The sequence below is a fragment of the Canis lupus genome, chromosome 10 (assembly GCF_003254725.2).
Source record: "Canis lupus dingo isolate Sandy chromosome 10, ASM325472v2, whole genome shotgun sequence".
NCBI classification, from domain to species: Eukaryota; Metazoa; Chordata; class Mammalia; order Carnivora; family Canidae; genus Canis; species Canis lupus.
Genome location: NC_064252.1, coordinates 65013933 through 65030792, shown reverse-complemented (window position 1 = coordinate 65030792; position 16860 = coordinate 65013933). Strand labels below are relative to the sequence as shown.

Here is a 16860-nt window from a genome sequence, read left to right as displayed (position 1 = left end):
AATTTATTTTAGAGAGGGAGCATGAGTGCATGCATGCTCATGGGTAAGAGGGGCAGTGGGAGAGAATCTCAGGCAGACTCCCTGCCCCGCGGGGACCCTGATGCAGGGCTGGATCCCATGACCCCCGAGACCACCACCTGAATGAAATCAAAAGTCCGAGGCTTAACCAACTGAGCCACCCAGGTCCCCTTTAAAAAAAAAACAATTTTAAACAGAGGTAGGGAAGAGACTTCTACTTATTACCTCTATCCAGTTCTTTCTCCTTCCCTGGACCCTGAAGACAACACTTCTCAGCTTCTCCGCAGGTTGGCAAGGCCATTGACTAGTTCTAGCCAATTGGATGTGAGCAGGAGTGATGTGTGTCATTTCCAAGGGGAAGTACCTAAGGGTAAGTGTGTCTCCTCCATGCTCTCTCTCTCCTGCCTGTGGTGACCGTGAAGCCGATGAGTTGCAATGGTAGGGCCACAAAATGGAAATAATCTGGATCCTGGAGCTACTGCACGAAGGACAGATGCCTAGAAGAATTACCCCACCCCTACTGGATTTTGTGTGAATGAGAAATAAATCTGTGAAATTAAGCCACTGAGCTGTCACGGTTTACTTATGACCATAGCCTAGCCTGGCCTAGTAGGCAGACCACGCGGGCTTAAATGCTTGCAGGGGCTTGACTAGCAGGCAATTAAAATGAATAAAGTGGCTATCAGGGAACTAGGAGTGGGAGGGGAACCGTGTTGAGTTGGAGGAGCTCCTCCCATTATAGAAGAGCGGGGCTCAGATAGAGCTAGCTTGTTTTCTTATGAAATATTTTGGGGCCAGCATTGCCGGGTCTTAACCAAAAAAAAAAAAAAAAAAAAAAATAATATTTTTTTTCAAGAGAAGCTGGAAATCTGGATGTGAATGTGAACTCCGTCAACATTTAAATGTTGGCAGCACATACGAATTCTAAACAAAATGAAGTCAAAACCCAGACCAGACACCCCTGCTGTTTCCTAAATGTCATAGGAATGTCTCTGCCTCATGGTCTAGGCACCTGCTGGTCCTTCTGGAATGCTCTTCCTCTTAGACACCTGCAAGACCTGGTCCTTCTTCTCTTCAGATCTTTCTGTCCAAACTTCACCTTCTCAGTAATGCCTTTCCTGACCACCTTCCTTAAAATTGCAACACCTTCTCCCTCCCTCCTGTACTCTCAACCCTTTCCCTGTTTTTTCCCCCTCCTCCATACTATTTATCACCTTCTAAATAAATGATAATTCAAGAAACATATTGCTTGTTCTGCCATTTCCTATCATTATAATCAAAATATAGGAGGGCAGGAATTGTTCGCCTTGTCTTGTTAGCTCTTGCATGCCAAGTGCCTAGACTAGTACCTGACACGTTGTGCTCAACATTTATTTAAGTGAATGATTTTGTAAAAAAAAAAACAAAAACACAAAAACATCCCACTGTGTGAATCAGAACAGCACACCTGGAGATTTCATTCGGTTCAAGGACCATTGGTTTACGACTTCCATTTTAGAAGTCTTTGGAGGAAAGTGCCATTTAGGATTGCGAGCAGTCCTCTGCCTCCCACAGAGCAGACATTTGATTTATTTTGTTCTGGGAAATAGACCACATGCGTTTTGAGAAAAGTCTTGTACAGTCCAGGGAGCCTCCGCCTGCTTTTGTCTTCCCCGAATAGTGTGACAGCAGTCTACTCTTCATCTCTGCCATAAATCTTGGATTTCATACCTAAATTTCTGTCTAGATGCTGGCGTGTGGACCAGTCCCGGTCCTCACAGTTACAGCAGCCAGTACATTCCCTTCGTTTATTCATTTGGTTTGAGTTGGGTCTCTGTCCCTGTGAATGAAAGAGCCCTGGCAAGTTGTGCAAATTGCTTCATGTTTCTGAGTTTCAGTTCCTTTGCTTACAAAAAGGAATGGGTCAGGGGTGGCTCAGTGTGCAGCGTCTGCCTTGGGCTCAGGTCTTGAGCCCGGGGTCCTGGGATCGAGCCCCACGTCAGTCTCTCTCCCTCTGCCTGCTGCTCCCCCTGCTTCTGCTCTCTCTCTCTCTCTGTCAAATAAATAAATAAAATCTTAAAATAATAATAAAAAGGAACAGGTCACATTAGAAAAGCACTAAAGCCTTTTCCAGGATTTCAACACTTTAGAATTCGAACACAATTAAGGCCCTCGGATCTATGGAGCCCAAACATTTTGGGCTGTGGGCGAACTTGCTTCCCCAGAGCCACGTGCGACCCTGTCCCATCACTGATGTCGGAAATGTTGGGGTTCGGAGCCCAGGAAAGAATTCTTGAGACTTCTTTGGTGCAAAAAAAGTGGCTGTATTAAAGCAGGGGACAGGCCCCGTGGGCAGAAAGGGCTGCCCCTGACAGTGAGGAGCAACCGTCTGCTCTGGAGTTGGGGGAGGTAAAGGCAAGGGAAGTTTCCAAAAGGACTTTCAGATGGTAAAGCCTCACAGGACCCTGGAGGCCCAGCTGTTGTCAAGTAAGGTCGTTTCTCCCTCTAGCAAAGCATTAACCTTGAGATAGGTGGGGTGTCCCGGAGGACTGTCCCCTGCAGCCTCCAGTAGTTGCCGATGGACTGCAGGTCAGAAGGAAATGTGACTTTACTCACATGTCCGTTGGCTTTGCCCCCACCTGGGCCACCAGCCCCTCCGCCAGGCCTGTCTACCTGCCCCCACCGCAGAGCCCTGGGTGCCGCCTCCAGCATCTCCACCCATGGGTCCTTCCCCGGGGTCCTTGCCGGCACATTCTGTACCCCTGCTCCTGCTTGCCTGGTTTGGGGTGGGGCCCATGGCCCACACCCGCAGTGTACCCTGCTGGCTGCTGGCCGCTGGCCGCTGGGCCACACCTGGGCAGGAAGATGAAAATATCAACTAACGTTTTTGGAAAGTTGCTAAAGCACCAGGGACTCCGTAGTGCTTCACATAAATAATTTCATATGAGGCAACTACTCTTTGGTCTAGAACATACTCTCCCCAGGTAACTCATGGTTCTCCCCCATCTCCAAGTCTTTGCCCAACTATGACCTTCCCAGTGAGGCCCAGGCTAACTACCCACATCTCTGCCTCACCCCACCCCCCACCCCAAACACACACAGCCACCCCTCTCCTTCCCTTGGGCTATTTTTGTTTCCATAGCACTTTCTTCTGACACACTCTGCTCTAGGATTTACATACATACCAATAGGGTTTCGGTCTGCCTCCCCTACTGGAATGTAAGCTCCACGAGGGCAGGATCTTTATTTTGTTTATTTCTGTCTCTCAAGCCCCTAGGACAGCACCCACAGGGCTTACAGTTCAAGAAATGTTTGTGGGATACATAAATATTTTTCATTTTACGGGTGAGAAAACGGAGACACACAAAGGGAAGTGGCTATCCCATGGCACATACCCAGAAAGTGGCGGAGCTTGGGTTCAAACCCAGGCCACCTGACTTCTTTTAACCACGACACTATCTCTGCGTGACCTGAGTATTCCCCAGACCTAGATCTAGCCTCATTCCTCCTGGAAGCCCTGCCCTATCCCTGGGGCACAAACAGAGCACAGAGAGGGGTCCCAATCCTCCAAGGAAGCCAAGAATCTTCCACCTCCTCCAGCCCAACCCCAACCCCTCCCTCAGATGCTGCCCCCTTGCAGAATAATATAGTATCCTCAGTAGTATAGACTCCTCGATACAGTATTCATTTGAGCCCGGGGAAAGAGTTCATCTTCTAGAAACATCAGCTTTCCACCTAGCAAGTGCTCCTGAGGTTAAGAAATAGATGAATTGGCCTCTTTCTTGGAATGAAGTGGGATAGCCAGAAAATAAAACAGAATCAGTTCTGTGTGTGTGTGTGTGTGTGTGTGTGTGTGTGTGTGTGAGATGGGCAAGACTTCTAAACCCTGAGCACCCCTGACCACAGCAGCTGCAACTTCCTCTCCTTTTCTTTTAATTCTCATCCTAACGTCCAGCCATGCTACCAATACCTGCTGAAACCCCTCTGAATGCAACCAAGTTTTCTGCAAAGCCCACCTCCCAAGAGGGCTGGGGTGGGGGGAGTGGAGCCCCCAGTGCAAGTGTGAGACGGGGCTTAAAAGCACAACATCCCCTTTGTGACCCAATACTTCTGATGATACTAATAAAGATACTAATATTAATAAAGATGCTATTCTCTCCTTTTCTCCTCCCCCCACCTGCCTTCTAGAAAATCAACACCTGTGAATATTATGGGGCGAGGAGGGCAGAGCACCCTCCTAATGCCCGCCTGCCAAACAGAGCCTGGCACTTCTCTGGAAAGACATCTGTGCCATATGACCGGGCCAAGGGGGGATGCATTTCCATCCTCAAACGTTTCCTGTCTTTCTAGTGACTTCCCATCTCTCTCCAATTGACAAGTAGTTTTAGCTGCTGGAGATGGATAAAAACAAAACCAAATCCTGTTGTGATCTTCTTCACAGCTGGGCCCTTTGTGTTCATCTCCGCGTGAGTGGCAGGCAGGACAGTGGGATCCGAGAGGAGAAAGCTGTCGCGACGTCACCTCAGAGGAGAGGACAAGGCAGGGTGCCACACGGCCTGTGCCTGGGCCCAGGGCTCAACGTATCCAGCAAGGCCTGGGCGAGGCAGACCTCCGGGAGCGGTTAGGACTGAGGAACCCCAGATAGTTACTCTTATTGGCTTCCTTCTCCCTCTCCTGTGATCTGAGAGGCTTGGGGGAAGATTCCTTGAGAGGGTGGTCTCAGGCAGGCCACACATCCTTGCACCTCAGTGTCCTCATTTGTTAAGGGAAGGGTTTGCAGGAGGTGCCTCCCAATAGGTGGGACGGGCCCCATCTCAGCAGGCCAAGCTATCAAGCAAGGGCTGCCGCAGGTGGCCGTACCAGGGTTCCCAAACTTGAGGGTTCATCAGAATCCCCCGGATGAGACTGCTGGGCCCATTTCCCAGAGCTGCCTTTCAGTGGGACCTGGCTGGGGCCTGAGAATTTACATTTCTAACAAGTCCCCAGCTGCTGCTGCTGTGACTAGCCTGGGAATCAGGGGTTGAGAACTGCTGCTCTAGCCCTCCCGGGGGGGAGGGGCTCCCAGAGATGAAGATGACCTGGGGTAAGCACAGCACCACCCCCCCTCTGCTCCTGTCCTCTCCCTCCTGGGGTGGGGGAGGTGGGGGTTTGCAGTCTTCAGGATGCCTGCCTTTCCCTCCCACCTGTAGGGGGCAGCTTGGTGCTGTCTCAACCTAGAGGAGGAGGGACCCCCCCCAACCCCCCACCCCCAATAACCTCCGAGTCAACTGCTGGTAAAACATTGCTATTTCCCAAAAATCCTAGACAGGTGCCACCCATCCGGTTGGCCGGGAGCCCCTCGGTCTGAGCGTTCTCAGTGTGCCCGTCTGGGGCTGCAGAGCCGGAGGGGGGCACTTCAGCTTATGGGGGCTCCTGGGGGGGGCAGGGAGGGGGTCGCATCCGCCTTGGGCTCAGCGCTGCAGGTCAATGTCCCGCAGACAATGCATCGGGCTCTGAATATTTGTGCAAGCGCCGGTGAAAGAGGAGCGCAGGAAGGGAGCGCAGGAGCCTTAACACACGCTCGCTCGGTGGGCCAGGGGCACCAACCACTGGTTGTGAGAACAGGAGTGTCCGGGGCAGCGGGGTGCAGCCCCGCGGGGAGCCGAGGCCTGGGGGCCAACGCGATGGGGGGGGGGGGGGGCTGCAGGAGCAACACCAGCCGGCAGGGGGAGCCTCTACATTTGCTCTGTAGGGCCTCAGCCCCTGCAAGGCATCCCCCTCCCCTTCCTTCTGTTCTTATTTGGGGAAAAAAAAATTATACTGCAAATGCCTCAAACGTTTATTTAAAACAAGATGAGAATAAATAAGCAATACGCGGAGGATTCACAAGCCTAACGACGGAGTTCCACCTGTAGGGCCAGCAGCCTACCAGATGCAGAGGCAGCTGCTGCTCCTCCCACCGGGGATGCTGGTGGATTGGTCCAGTGTGGAAAAGGAAGGCATTCTGGGGGGCGTGCAAGGGGCAGCAGAGGCTCTGAGCTGGGAAGAAGGGGGTCCCAGCGCAAGAGAGGAAACTAGGCTAATTTGAAAGGACTCGTCTCTTAGGGTAGCAGGTCAGACTTGGGTGGAGACCCAAGGGGGGGGACCTGAGAAAATCACAGCAGTCCCATTATCTACCCTCCTGTACTCACTTTTCCATCATGTGTTAATTTCCGTCCAGTGTCCAGATATCTCTATGTGCAAGCGGCTCCCCATGGGGCCCGTGTCAGTAGGAGAAGGGTGTCTGAGGGCGGCTCTAGGCTTGGGCCACTGTTGCGTTGCCAACTCTTTCAGAGTTCCTCTGGTGACCGTAGTGATCATACCATGGGACACAGACAAGCTGTGGATGGAAGACAGAGCAACGTCAAGTGAGGCAGCTGGGGATCAACCCCCAACAGACCACTGGAGCGATGCCTGACCCTCATTAACAACATTATCTGTCCCCTATGCTGCGAATGGACACGTCACTTTGTGACACTTTTCATTAAAGCAGTTCCTTGAGCTTTTTATCTCCGCTTCTCCAAAGCTGGGCCTCTTCCGGTATCATCAACCTGCTTCTAGTACTGTCATCATTCACTAAGTCATCTAAACCAGAAACCTTCTAGTTAGATTTTACCCTCTCTCTCTCTCTCTCTCTCTCTCTGCCATCCACATGGAGCCAACAAAGAATCCTGATGATTCGATCTTTTAAATAATCTCTGTCCTCCTCCCCGCCCCCATAGTCACAAATGATGACTCCTGTGGGTGGCTACTAGCCCCTGTCCTGTCCTCTCTGATGCTGTTCTAGACACTGATTCCCCATGATCTAAAAGTCATATTTGATTGTGGGGTTCCCCTGTTTAAAAACCACGGATAGCTCCCCAGTGCCTGTAGAGGACCCAGGCAGGGTATGAAGAAATGAATGAGTGAAGGAATAGAAACAAACCGATGGGGAAGAGGAATTGGGAGTGAGTGAGTTTTACTGTACTCCTGTCATGTGATAGGAGACCACCCACTGCAGTCCCGCAAGCCCTACAGTTGAATTCCAATCAACACAGGGAAACAAAAATTGTATTTAAAATCTTTTATGGGCAGCCCGGGTGGCTCAGCGGTCTAGTGCCGCCTTTGGCCCAGGTCGTGGTCCTGGAGACCCGGGATCGAGTCCCACGTCCGGCTCCCTGCATGGAGCCTGCTTCTCCCTCTGCCTGTGTCTCTGCCTCTCTCTCTCTCTGTGTCTCTCATGAATAAATAAATGAAATAAAAAAAATGCTTTAAAATCTTTTATTCCATTATTTCTGCCACCCCAGCCAGGCATGCTTCTCCTTTCCTCCTCTACTCTCCTTATAGATTCAGAAAGCACTTTGTACTGCTTCCCTGGGATTCGCACTAACGAGAAAGAGGGTGCTGCATGGTCAGACCCAGGTGGCATAGCTGACTGTTCTTCAGAGGGCCTCTCTGGACACAGTTGGGTGGGTGCTTCCAACAGAATTTCCCTTCTAGTCCTACCCAGCCTCTAGCTGGAGAAAAGAATACGGTCTCAAAAGTTGAAAAATGTTTCCTCTTTTAACACAGATCATTGTCCTGTACTCTCCTTAGAAAAAATATTTTTTCTGAACACTCACACACAAACACACACAGTGTTCTGCTTCTGATAAAAATTGCTGTGACTCTGTTTTTGCCCTTAATATCTGCATTTTGGGGGTGGTTGAGCCTTGCTGCTGTGCTTGACAGGAGCTGACAAGTAACCACTTATGGGTGTCACCGGTGTGGTGACTGGAGTGTCTCGGGGATGAGGCGATGAGACACTGGTTTTGTGTTTATGCACCCGGGCAACCGTCATGTTTATTCACTGTCTCTTTGGTCAGCTTCCAAACCAGCAGCACCGCACCCGTTAACACTGGGCTCCACACCAGTTACTGATGGGCTGGCCCTTTAGTTGTAAGGAATTGTTACCTTTAACTTGAGCAATTGGTGGTTTCATTTGAGAAGCACTTTTACAAACACACATCAGAGTTTCGCCTGACAAAAATCCTCCATGCCCAATGAGGCGGTGAAACCAAAAGGTGTGGCCACGCACTCATCAGCCTATCAGTTTCCTCTTCTTGAGAGACTCATTGTGCCTATCAGTCCATCCACTTGAATCTATTGAGCTCCCCCTGTGTGTTTGGCATTGATCTAGCCTTCAGGAACCCAAAGATAACCAGGGTATGGTCTACCAGGAGTGGTAAATATGTGAGCAGGGAAGAGTAATGCAGGGTCATAGGGTTAGAAAAGGAGGCAAGAGCAAAGTGCTGTGGGAGTTCAGAGGAAGTAGAGGGCAATTGGGGCAGGTTTGTGGAAGAGCTGACATTTGAGCGGGGTATAAAAGGCAAGGAAGAAGCTTTTAAGAACAGCCATGCCAAATGCTGTGCTCGGTGCTCTACTGGCATTGACTGATATGCAATGCTCACAGTAGCCCTGCGAGAAAGAAATTGTTATTATGCCCATTTTACAGAGGAAGCAGAGGCTTAGGGAAGGTCAAGTCAGTGACCTAAGGTAACATACCTAGTAAATCAAGGAGCTGGGACGTGAGACACTACCAGGTACATAATAAGCAGTCAGTAAAATTAGCTAATAAGGCCCATGCCCCTTATATCGTGTTATCATGGCTCCAGAAGCATGCGAAAGAAGCATATGTCTGGGTCTTACCCTGGATCAGTAGAGGTATGAGTCCTTTTGGGTGACATGCATAAAGCTCTGAGTTAGAACTTGGAGCCTTGCCTACATTATGAAGAAGGCAGACTTGGTCTATGGCTCTCATGGTCACAGAAGTGCTGTTTCCTTCTTATGCATTTGCTTCCCTCAGGGTGCTCCTCTTGCTCCTTCTCCACTTTTAAACAATCTATTTCTTTCTTTCTTTTTCTTTTTTTTTAAGATTTTATTTATTTGTTCATGAGAGACCCACAGAAAGAGAGGCAGAGACAGGCAGAGGGAGAAGCAGGCTCACTGTGGGGAGCCTGATGTGGGACCTGATCCCAGGACCTTGGGATCACGCCCTGAGCCGAAGGCAGATGTTCAATCACTGGGCCACTCAGGCATCCCTAAACAATCTATTAGTAAAAGATCAGGCCCCTTAAGTTTGAATTTTAGAAGTCAAAATATGGGGGAAAACATGGAGATCATTTAGTTTAGCTTCTTGATTTTTCCAGATGAAAAAACTGAGGCTGAGTTAACCAAAATTCTTTTTTGCTTCAAGAAACAGCGTAATTTCAACTATCTCAAGTGAAAAAGAGAGATATATTAGCTTTCAGGGGTGGAGCTAGCTTCAGGGAATTAAAAAAAAAATGTCCCTAGTTTATTTGTGCTCTCTTTTTAACATCAAATCTTTTGTCTCTCCTTGAAAAGGTCATGGTTTCAATTGTTGTGGCCATAGGAAACTGCAGGCTCTATCATTTCATGCTAGTGATTTTAGATGAAAGAGAGAACTTTTGTCTCCTTGTTTCCAGTGTATATAAATCCCAGGGAAAGACTGATTGGCCAAGCTTGGGTCACATGGATACTTCTTGAACCAGGCACTGTGGTCAACTGGTTGCGTTATGATGATTGGCCATACCTGGTTGCATTATGACTCATGCATTTCCAACGTGGGGATGGGGTGGAGAGGGCAGGTATTATGGAGAGCAGCCCCACCAGAATCATATGTGCCTTTGAAGAGGAAGGAGGGTTGCTCTTATTAGAAGGGCAGTGAGGTAACAAGCCTTCTAAGATGGTCCCAGATGATCCCCACCACCTCCTGTATCCAGGCCTTCTGTAATTCCCTCCCCTTGAGTGTAAGCCTGACCTACTGACTCATTTCTAATGAACAGAATATGGCAAAAGTGATGGGATAACCCTTCTAACATTGCCCAACCAAAATCTGTGACCCCCACCCCTTCCTTTTCCCTTACTCACTCTGGTGAAGCCAGCTCCCATGTTGTAAGTTGCCCTCTGGAAAGATTCCTGTGGCAAGGAACTGAGGGTTGCCTCTGGCCAAGGTCCAGTAAGGGATGGAGCCTTGCCAGCAACCACTGAGTGGATGTGGGAGTGGGATGCTTCCCCACCTGAGACTTGAGTGAGGGTAGCCTAGGCCTACTGGTTGATCGCAGCTGTGAGAGGGTTTGAGCTGGATGATCCAGCTGAGCCACACTCACATTCCCAACCCACAGAAACTGAGAGAGATAAGGAGTGTGCATTGCTTTAGGCTGCTAAGTTCAGGGGTAATTTGTTACACAGCATTAGAAAACCAACACAAGCGGGAATGACATTTGAGCAGATAGGAAAAACAGACAGATGGCCCCACAGAACATCTTAGGACACAAAATACTGTCATTGTTGTTGTTTCTGAATGTCCTAAACTTTCCTTCTGAGACTTTTCCTTCCAGGTCTGTCTTCCTCCCTGCCTGGATTATCCTTTCTTTCTTCATGCCTTTTATTTACTGATTTTCCCATTCTCCATGTTTTTATAAGAGCCAGCAGGAAAGGGGAAGGAACAGGGAAGAGAAACATGTTAAGAAATGAGCAATAACGATGGCCTACTATATGTCAAAGCGCTTTGCAGGTCACTTCCCGTGATTGATCTAATTTAGTCATGACTATTCACCCAAGTTCTATTTTTTTTTTTTTTTTTTGTTAGTTCTATTCTACAGGTAAGAAAATGGAAGCCTGGAGAGTTGATGTGACTTGCTCAGGATCACTTATCAGGGAAGTGACAGTGCTGGGACACAAGCAAAGTGTGTCCACTCCACACAGCCCACGTGTCCACTCCACAAGGCCCACTCGTGCCTGCAGATGGGGCCTGCAGATGGGGCTGAATCCAACGTGAGGCCTTCACGCGGGGAGGGCTGACCGGCTTGATTGTACAGCTTTCATAGAATCACTCTGTTCTTTTTTTGTTCTGTGCCAACCGGTAGATTTCTAGCCAGACCTGCTGCCAGGTGAACAAATCCCCTGGGAAGGAATCCCTTCTTCACTCTCCAAGTCAAATTGTTTCTGTGTTAAATCAAAGACTGAGCAGGCCAGGGAGGACGCGGCGCCACCCGCTCCGACAGCTCTTGTTTATTGGGGACAGCTGCCCCCCTGGCAGGAAGGGTGAACCAGGAGCCTCAGGGCCCAGAGGGGGCGTCCCAGGCCTCCACAGCCAACGCTTCTCCTGCAGCACCCAAGGGGGACAGGAGCCATGGGGCGGACAGGCTGTCTCTGCAGCTGGAGCTCTGAGACCATCAGCAGGGCGGCCCCACGGAGTCCCACCAGCCACGCCAGGGAAGGCTACTGTGGCCACTAGACCACAAGCTTGGCTTCAGAGACAGAGAGAAAGAATTTCCCTGAAATGCTATTCCATGCTGTATGAGTCACTGCTGAGCCGCCCAGGGAAGCATTTTTAGAACATCACAGAGGGGACAGGCATAGGTCTAAACCTTTAAAGGACTACATTTTCGAAAGGTCAACTGCTTTTTCCCTGGAGGAGGTGCCTCTAATAGGGACTGCAGAGATGGGGAATTAATCATCGCGATGCTGGGAGAGGAGCTCGGAAGAGGAAAAGAAGTTCCTGGGAAGCAGCCTGGCATCTGATGCGCCCCCCACCTCCCCGCCTTGCTGGGGTCTGGGGGTGGGGACTAGCTCCTGGGGCTCTGCTTTGCAGGGCACGGCCTGGCCTGGCAGCGTGAGCTCCCATAGAGCTGAGGTGCCAGGGGCTCTTCCCCCCGCCCCCCAGGTGTGTTTTCAAAATCCCCTATTAATTGGCCTAATTGTTTCTTCGGGGCAAGGCCGCGCTGTGTCCAGTCTGAAGCCCACGCCTGGTGTGTGCTCGTGGCCTAATTTGAAAAACTGGAGGCAGGACCTGTTGAGGTTTGGAGGTTCGGAGGCTGAGCTGACTCCTTCCCATTTCTGGGACGAATCACTCGTTTTCAGTTTCCATCGTCACGATCAGGATTTCTCCCTGCCTTGTCTTCAATCCCTGGTGCCGTGGATTCCGAGCTTTCCCTCCCTGCCCCTTGGGCTGTTCTGCTGGCCCCCCAGCTGGCTCCCCAGGGCCCCTCTGGGGGGGCTCCCACCTGTTGAGGCTGCCCTGGAACCCAGGGGCTGCTTTTCCCTAGTTCCTGCAGCTGGGGCTGGTCTTGCCAGGCTGGCCCTTCTCTGAGGTTTGGTAGTAACGACCCCCTTGGTGTGTGCAAGGCTTGTGCCCAGCTCTGTGTGTGTGTTGTTTCCCTGAACCCTCACAAGAGGCTTGCTCTTCTTGTCAGCCTGCTTTGTAAATGAGGATGCTGGTGACCGGAGAGGCCACGTGCCACCCACGGAGCCCCTGGTCTAGCAGTGGCCCTGGAATTTGCGCTGGAACCGGGGGGGGGGGGGGGGGGGGGGGGGGGGGGGGGGTGGGGGGGGGGTGCTCCAGAGCCCGCGCTCTTCCCGGGCTGCTGTAATTGGCCGGCTCCAGATCTTAGCCCATCTCCTGCAGGGTCCGTTAGCCCCTAGTGATTTGCAGGCTGTATCATGAGATAAGACAGGTGTTCAATAAACTCTGTTCAAGGATCATGTGCCGAGTATCAGTTAGGTGCAAATCGCTACTACCTTGTAAGCCTGGGGTATAGGTTCTGGGGTGGAGATGAACCCTGCTAAGTTTTCATTGAATGATTGGAAAAAGAGTCCTTCTGCTTTAAGAATAGTAGATCTGGGGACACCTGGGTGGCTCAGTGGTTGAGTGTCTGCCTTCGGCTCAGGGCATGATCCCGGGGTCCTGGGGTCGAGTCCCGCCTATGTCTCTGCTTCTCTCTCTGTGTCTCTCATGAATGAATAAATAAAATCTTAAAAAAAAAATCAGAATAGTAGATCTGAACTGAGGCAAAACTGTCAGGTTTCTGGGTCCCATCGTGTGGCACTTCGTGAACCCTGTTCTGTTCTTTCTTCAACTTCAGAAGCTTCTCCTTCTCCACCAGCATCTTCTCTCTGTGCTTCTGCACCCAGCACTGCTCTCAGAAATAGGTCATATGGGCAACAGTGCATCTTCAACGTACGTTTTATTGTCTGCGTATCCAGGAGGGCGCTTCGACATTTATTCACTTGCCTGGCTCTGGAGAGGGCCCAACAGGTCATGCTATCCCCAACCTCACTGAGCTGATACTTTGGAAGGTGAAGGCAGGCATGAGTCCCTCTAAAGTATAAAATGAAATGAGAACCCTAAAGGGGAATATGTAAAGTGAGGTAGGACCCCAAATTGATTAATAAAGGGCATTATTTCTTCTCCGGGGTGATGGAAATATTATAAATCTTGATGGGGGGCACCCCCGGTGGTGCAGCGGTTTAGCGCTGCCTGCGGCCCAGGGTCTGATCCTGGAGACTCGGGATCGAGTCCTGTGTTGGGCTCCCTGCTTGGAGCCCGCTTCTCTCTCTGCCTGTGTCTCTGCCTCTCAGTCTCTCTCTCTCTCTGAATAAATAAATTTAAAAAAATGTTTTATACATCTTGATGGGATTTTTGGTTGCATGGGGAATATATCTTTGAAATCTCACGTGTATTGAAGACCTGACATTTCTCTGTGTATAAACTTTAAATAAAAACTCTTTTGTCTAAGAAATAAACAAGGCATAGTTCTCAAGGAGCACTAGTAGGTAGACACACAGTCATTCCCAAGTGTCCTCTAGGTAAATCATCTAAGAGTCATTCAGTCAACAAATATTTATTGAGCAACTAATATGTCCTGGGCTCTTTGGGGATCCATCTGTGAAGAGACAAAGAGCCCTGTGTTCATGGAGCTTACATCCCAGCAGGCCCCTTGAGGGGGTGAAGGAAGGGGACATTTCAGGAGGAGGGGAACAGATTGCAGGCCACAGAGATGGCCTCAACGATCCACAAAAGGGTTGGAGATTAGTGAAAAAGGCCCAGAAAGCAGAAAGCCAAAGTTCCTTTGATGCTTCGGAGACTACAACAGCTCTTTCAGGTGGGGCCAGAGAGAGAGCCTTCAAACCTTCCAGCCCCAACCGCACCCAGAGTCTCCCCGCAGCTCCGGAGGGCAGCACCCACACTGGCTCCCCACCACTGGCTCCCCAGGGTGAGAGGACAGTGCCCCCGCCACAGGGCCCAGGCTCGCTTCTGGCGTCCTGCAAACAGGGGAACAGGGTGTGGGCTCTGGCCAAAGCCGGCAAAGCAGGAGGTTGGAAACTTCTTTTCTGAGCTCTGGGAGAGGCAGGGAGGTGTCGGTGCTTTTTGAAATCCAACCTGTGTCCTTAGAAACACCGCGGAAGGGCTTGGCAGAGCCTTGGGACTGGGATGGTGCTGCTGTGAATCACGGGAACCCCGGGCTAGAAGAGGCCATCTGGGCACGATGCAGCTTCTTTGCAAGCACCCGAATCTTTATTAAAGAAAAGATCCGGGAAGCCTCGATCATACAGCAGAGCTTAATAACACTGTACGTGATAAAGGACAGTGGAGCAACGCGTGATCGTTGTCAACTAAAAACGATCGAAGTGACATATAGGCTCTGAATTTACAAAGATAGCACAACTTATGCAATAGCTCATAATCTGCAGTTGGTCTTTTTCTGTAACAGCAATAAGAAGATACTAGAGGAGCAGAGTTGGCGTCGCAGTCTGGGAGACTTGTCATAACATCTCTCATCTCTTCCCAATTTTTGCTCTTCCGATATAATCCATTCTTTGGTTCTTGAGTTGATCATACTCAGATTGTTTACTTCCTGTTCCATTAGTTGAAAATATACATAAACCTTCCAGGTGGGATGGGGACTTCTTTTAGAGGGTGCATAAGAGAAAGGGATTAAATTCAGGAAGAAATTCCCTTAAGTCTAAAACACACAGAAAACCTCATCTATGTTACAGCATGACCAAAATGCATCCAAGCTCTTCCCCAGCACATTGGGACTCTTCTCTAGAGGTTGTCTCATCCTCTGGTTTGCCAGCGTACCGTGCTGACCCACGAGGGGGAAAGAAACAGAAGAAAAGACTCAGTCAACAGAGAGGTCAACACACTCTTGGAATTTAGAAAGCTGATGTGTTTTTGTACAAGTTGTCAACTTTTTTTCTGTAAAAGTCCAGGTAGCAAATAGTTTAGGTTTTGTGGGCTACGAGGTCTGTGTCAAAGCTATTTAACTCTGTCATGATAGTGTGAAAATAGCCATAGACAGTAGGTTAAAAAAAAAAAAAACCAACAAAACCTAGGTACAGCTGTGTGCCAATAAAACTTTATTTATAAAAACAGCCATGGGTTGGATATGGCCCACAGGCCATTCATTGTTGGCCACCCTTGTATTCTTGATTAAACAACAGCAGACCAGAGGCAGCTACAAACAGAAGTGGGGGAGATGGGGCTTGGAAATGGACTCAAGGGCAGCTGTGTGTTCAGCAAACCCCATTTTTGTACAGGCACGTATTAGCTTGTGTTTTTCCAGCCTTCTTCAGTGTTAGGTGGGGCCACGTGACTGAGTTCTGAATAGCAAAATATGGGCAGAAATAAGGCATGCTACTTTCAGGCCTGGCCTTTGTGCTCTCACTTGCTCTTTCTTTATCTGCTGGCTGGTACAGCACGAGCCCCAGAAGTTGCAGTTACGTGGTTCGAGGAACTTGGGTTCCCTGATAATGGGGTTGAGCAGAGCTTCCCTGCCAACACTGTCAGACTTTGATGCGAGGTAGCCATTAACTTCTTATTTTGCTGACTGGCTGAGAATTGGGGGGTTGCGTGTTACAGCAGACAGGGCTCCTTAACCAATGCAGAACCCAAGGATCATGTTACTTGGTGCCACAGACCCCCAGAAAGCCCAGGAATTGCATGCAGCATATACTTTTTTTGTTTTTTAAAGATTTTATGTATTTATTTTGGAGAAAGAGAGAGAGGGAGCACAAGAGGGCACAAGCCATGTAGGGGGCAGAGGGTGAGAGAGAGAATCTCAAGCAGACTCCGTGTTGAGCGCCATGAGTGTAGAATCAACTCAGGGCTGGGTCCCACGACCTTGAGATCATGACTTGAGCCGAAACCACGAGTCGGCCACTTAAGCTACTGAGGCCCCCAGGTACCCCACAACATACACTTTTGAATGTGGGGTAAGGGCGGGATTGGAATTAGCAGGATTGTTTGAATTTTCAGATTAGACAAACAGACCCTGAGATCTCACCTTAACTCTCTAAAGTCAGCAGACAGACTTTCTAAAGGAGGTTTCAAATCTTTCATATAAAATGAGCCTATTAGATTCTAATAGATGCTCTGTTAGCTCCATCACTTACAAGAAGCAGAGACCATCTAAGTGCGTTTAAGACAAATTGGGGAATTTATGATAAAACCATCAGGGCATTTCCGCAGATTTGGAGCTAGGCCAGCCTCAACTCAGATCAGGGTTCCAGAACTGGAAACCCATCCCGATTGTCAGCAATGCCTCTCAGCAAGCTGCTTGTTCTTCTCTAACCCTGCCTCCTCTGTCAAGGATGGCCAAGCTCAGAAACGGAGGTTTTTATCTCTCAGCCTCGACTGACCCTGAGTCCCCCGGTGCCCACTCTATGATCGCAGGAGGGACAGTCTGATGGGCCCTCGCTGCCTGAGACTGGTGTCCACTCCTGGGCCCGTCAGCCGTGGCCACAGGCTTCACGCACTCTGCCGAGGCCCACCCTGGGGTGAGGCTGGCTCCTCAGAGGGTCGGTGTGAACCAGTGAACCGAACTCACTCCCCACGCAGGCAGGCAGGGCAGGTGTTCTTTCCCTCATTTCATACAGGTGGTGACATAGGCAGGGCCGACATCATTGTTCCCATTTTTCCCACAGGCAAGTGTGACACAGAGAGGTTAATATTTCTCAAAGCCACCTCGACTCTCCGCGGGGCTTGAACCACAGGCAACCTTGCTCTTCCACCGACTGTTC

General features: G+C 49.9%; 1 long non-coding RNA gene across 1 annotated transcript; it reads left to right on the top strand.

Annotated features, from left to right (window-relative positions):
• The first annotated feature begins 9647 nt into the window (after positions 1 to 9647).
• On the top strand, positions 9648 to 10901 carry LOC112675649 (uncharacterized). The gene is made up of 2 exons (XR_003145974.3): positions 9648 to 9803; positions 10646 to 10901. It is a non-coding gene; the product is annotated as an uncharacterized LOC112675649 (long non-coding RNA).
• Positions 10902 to 16860: the final 5959 nt, after the last annotated feature.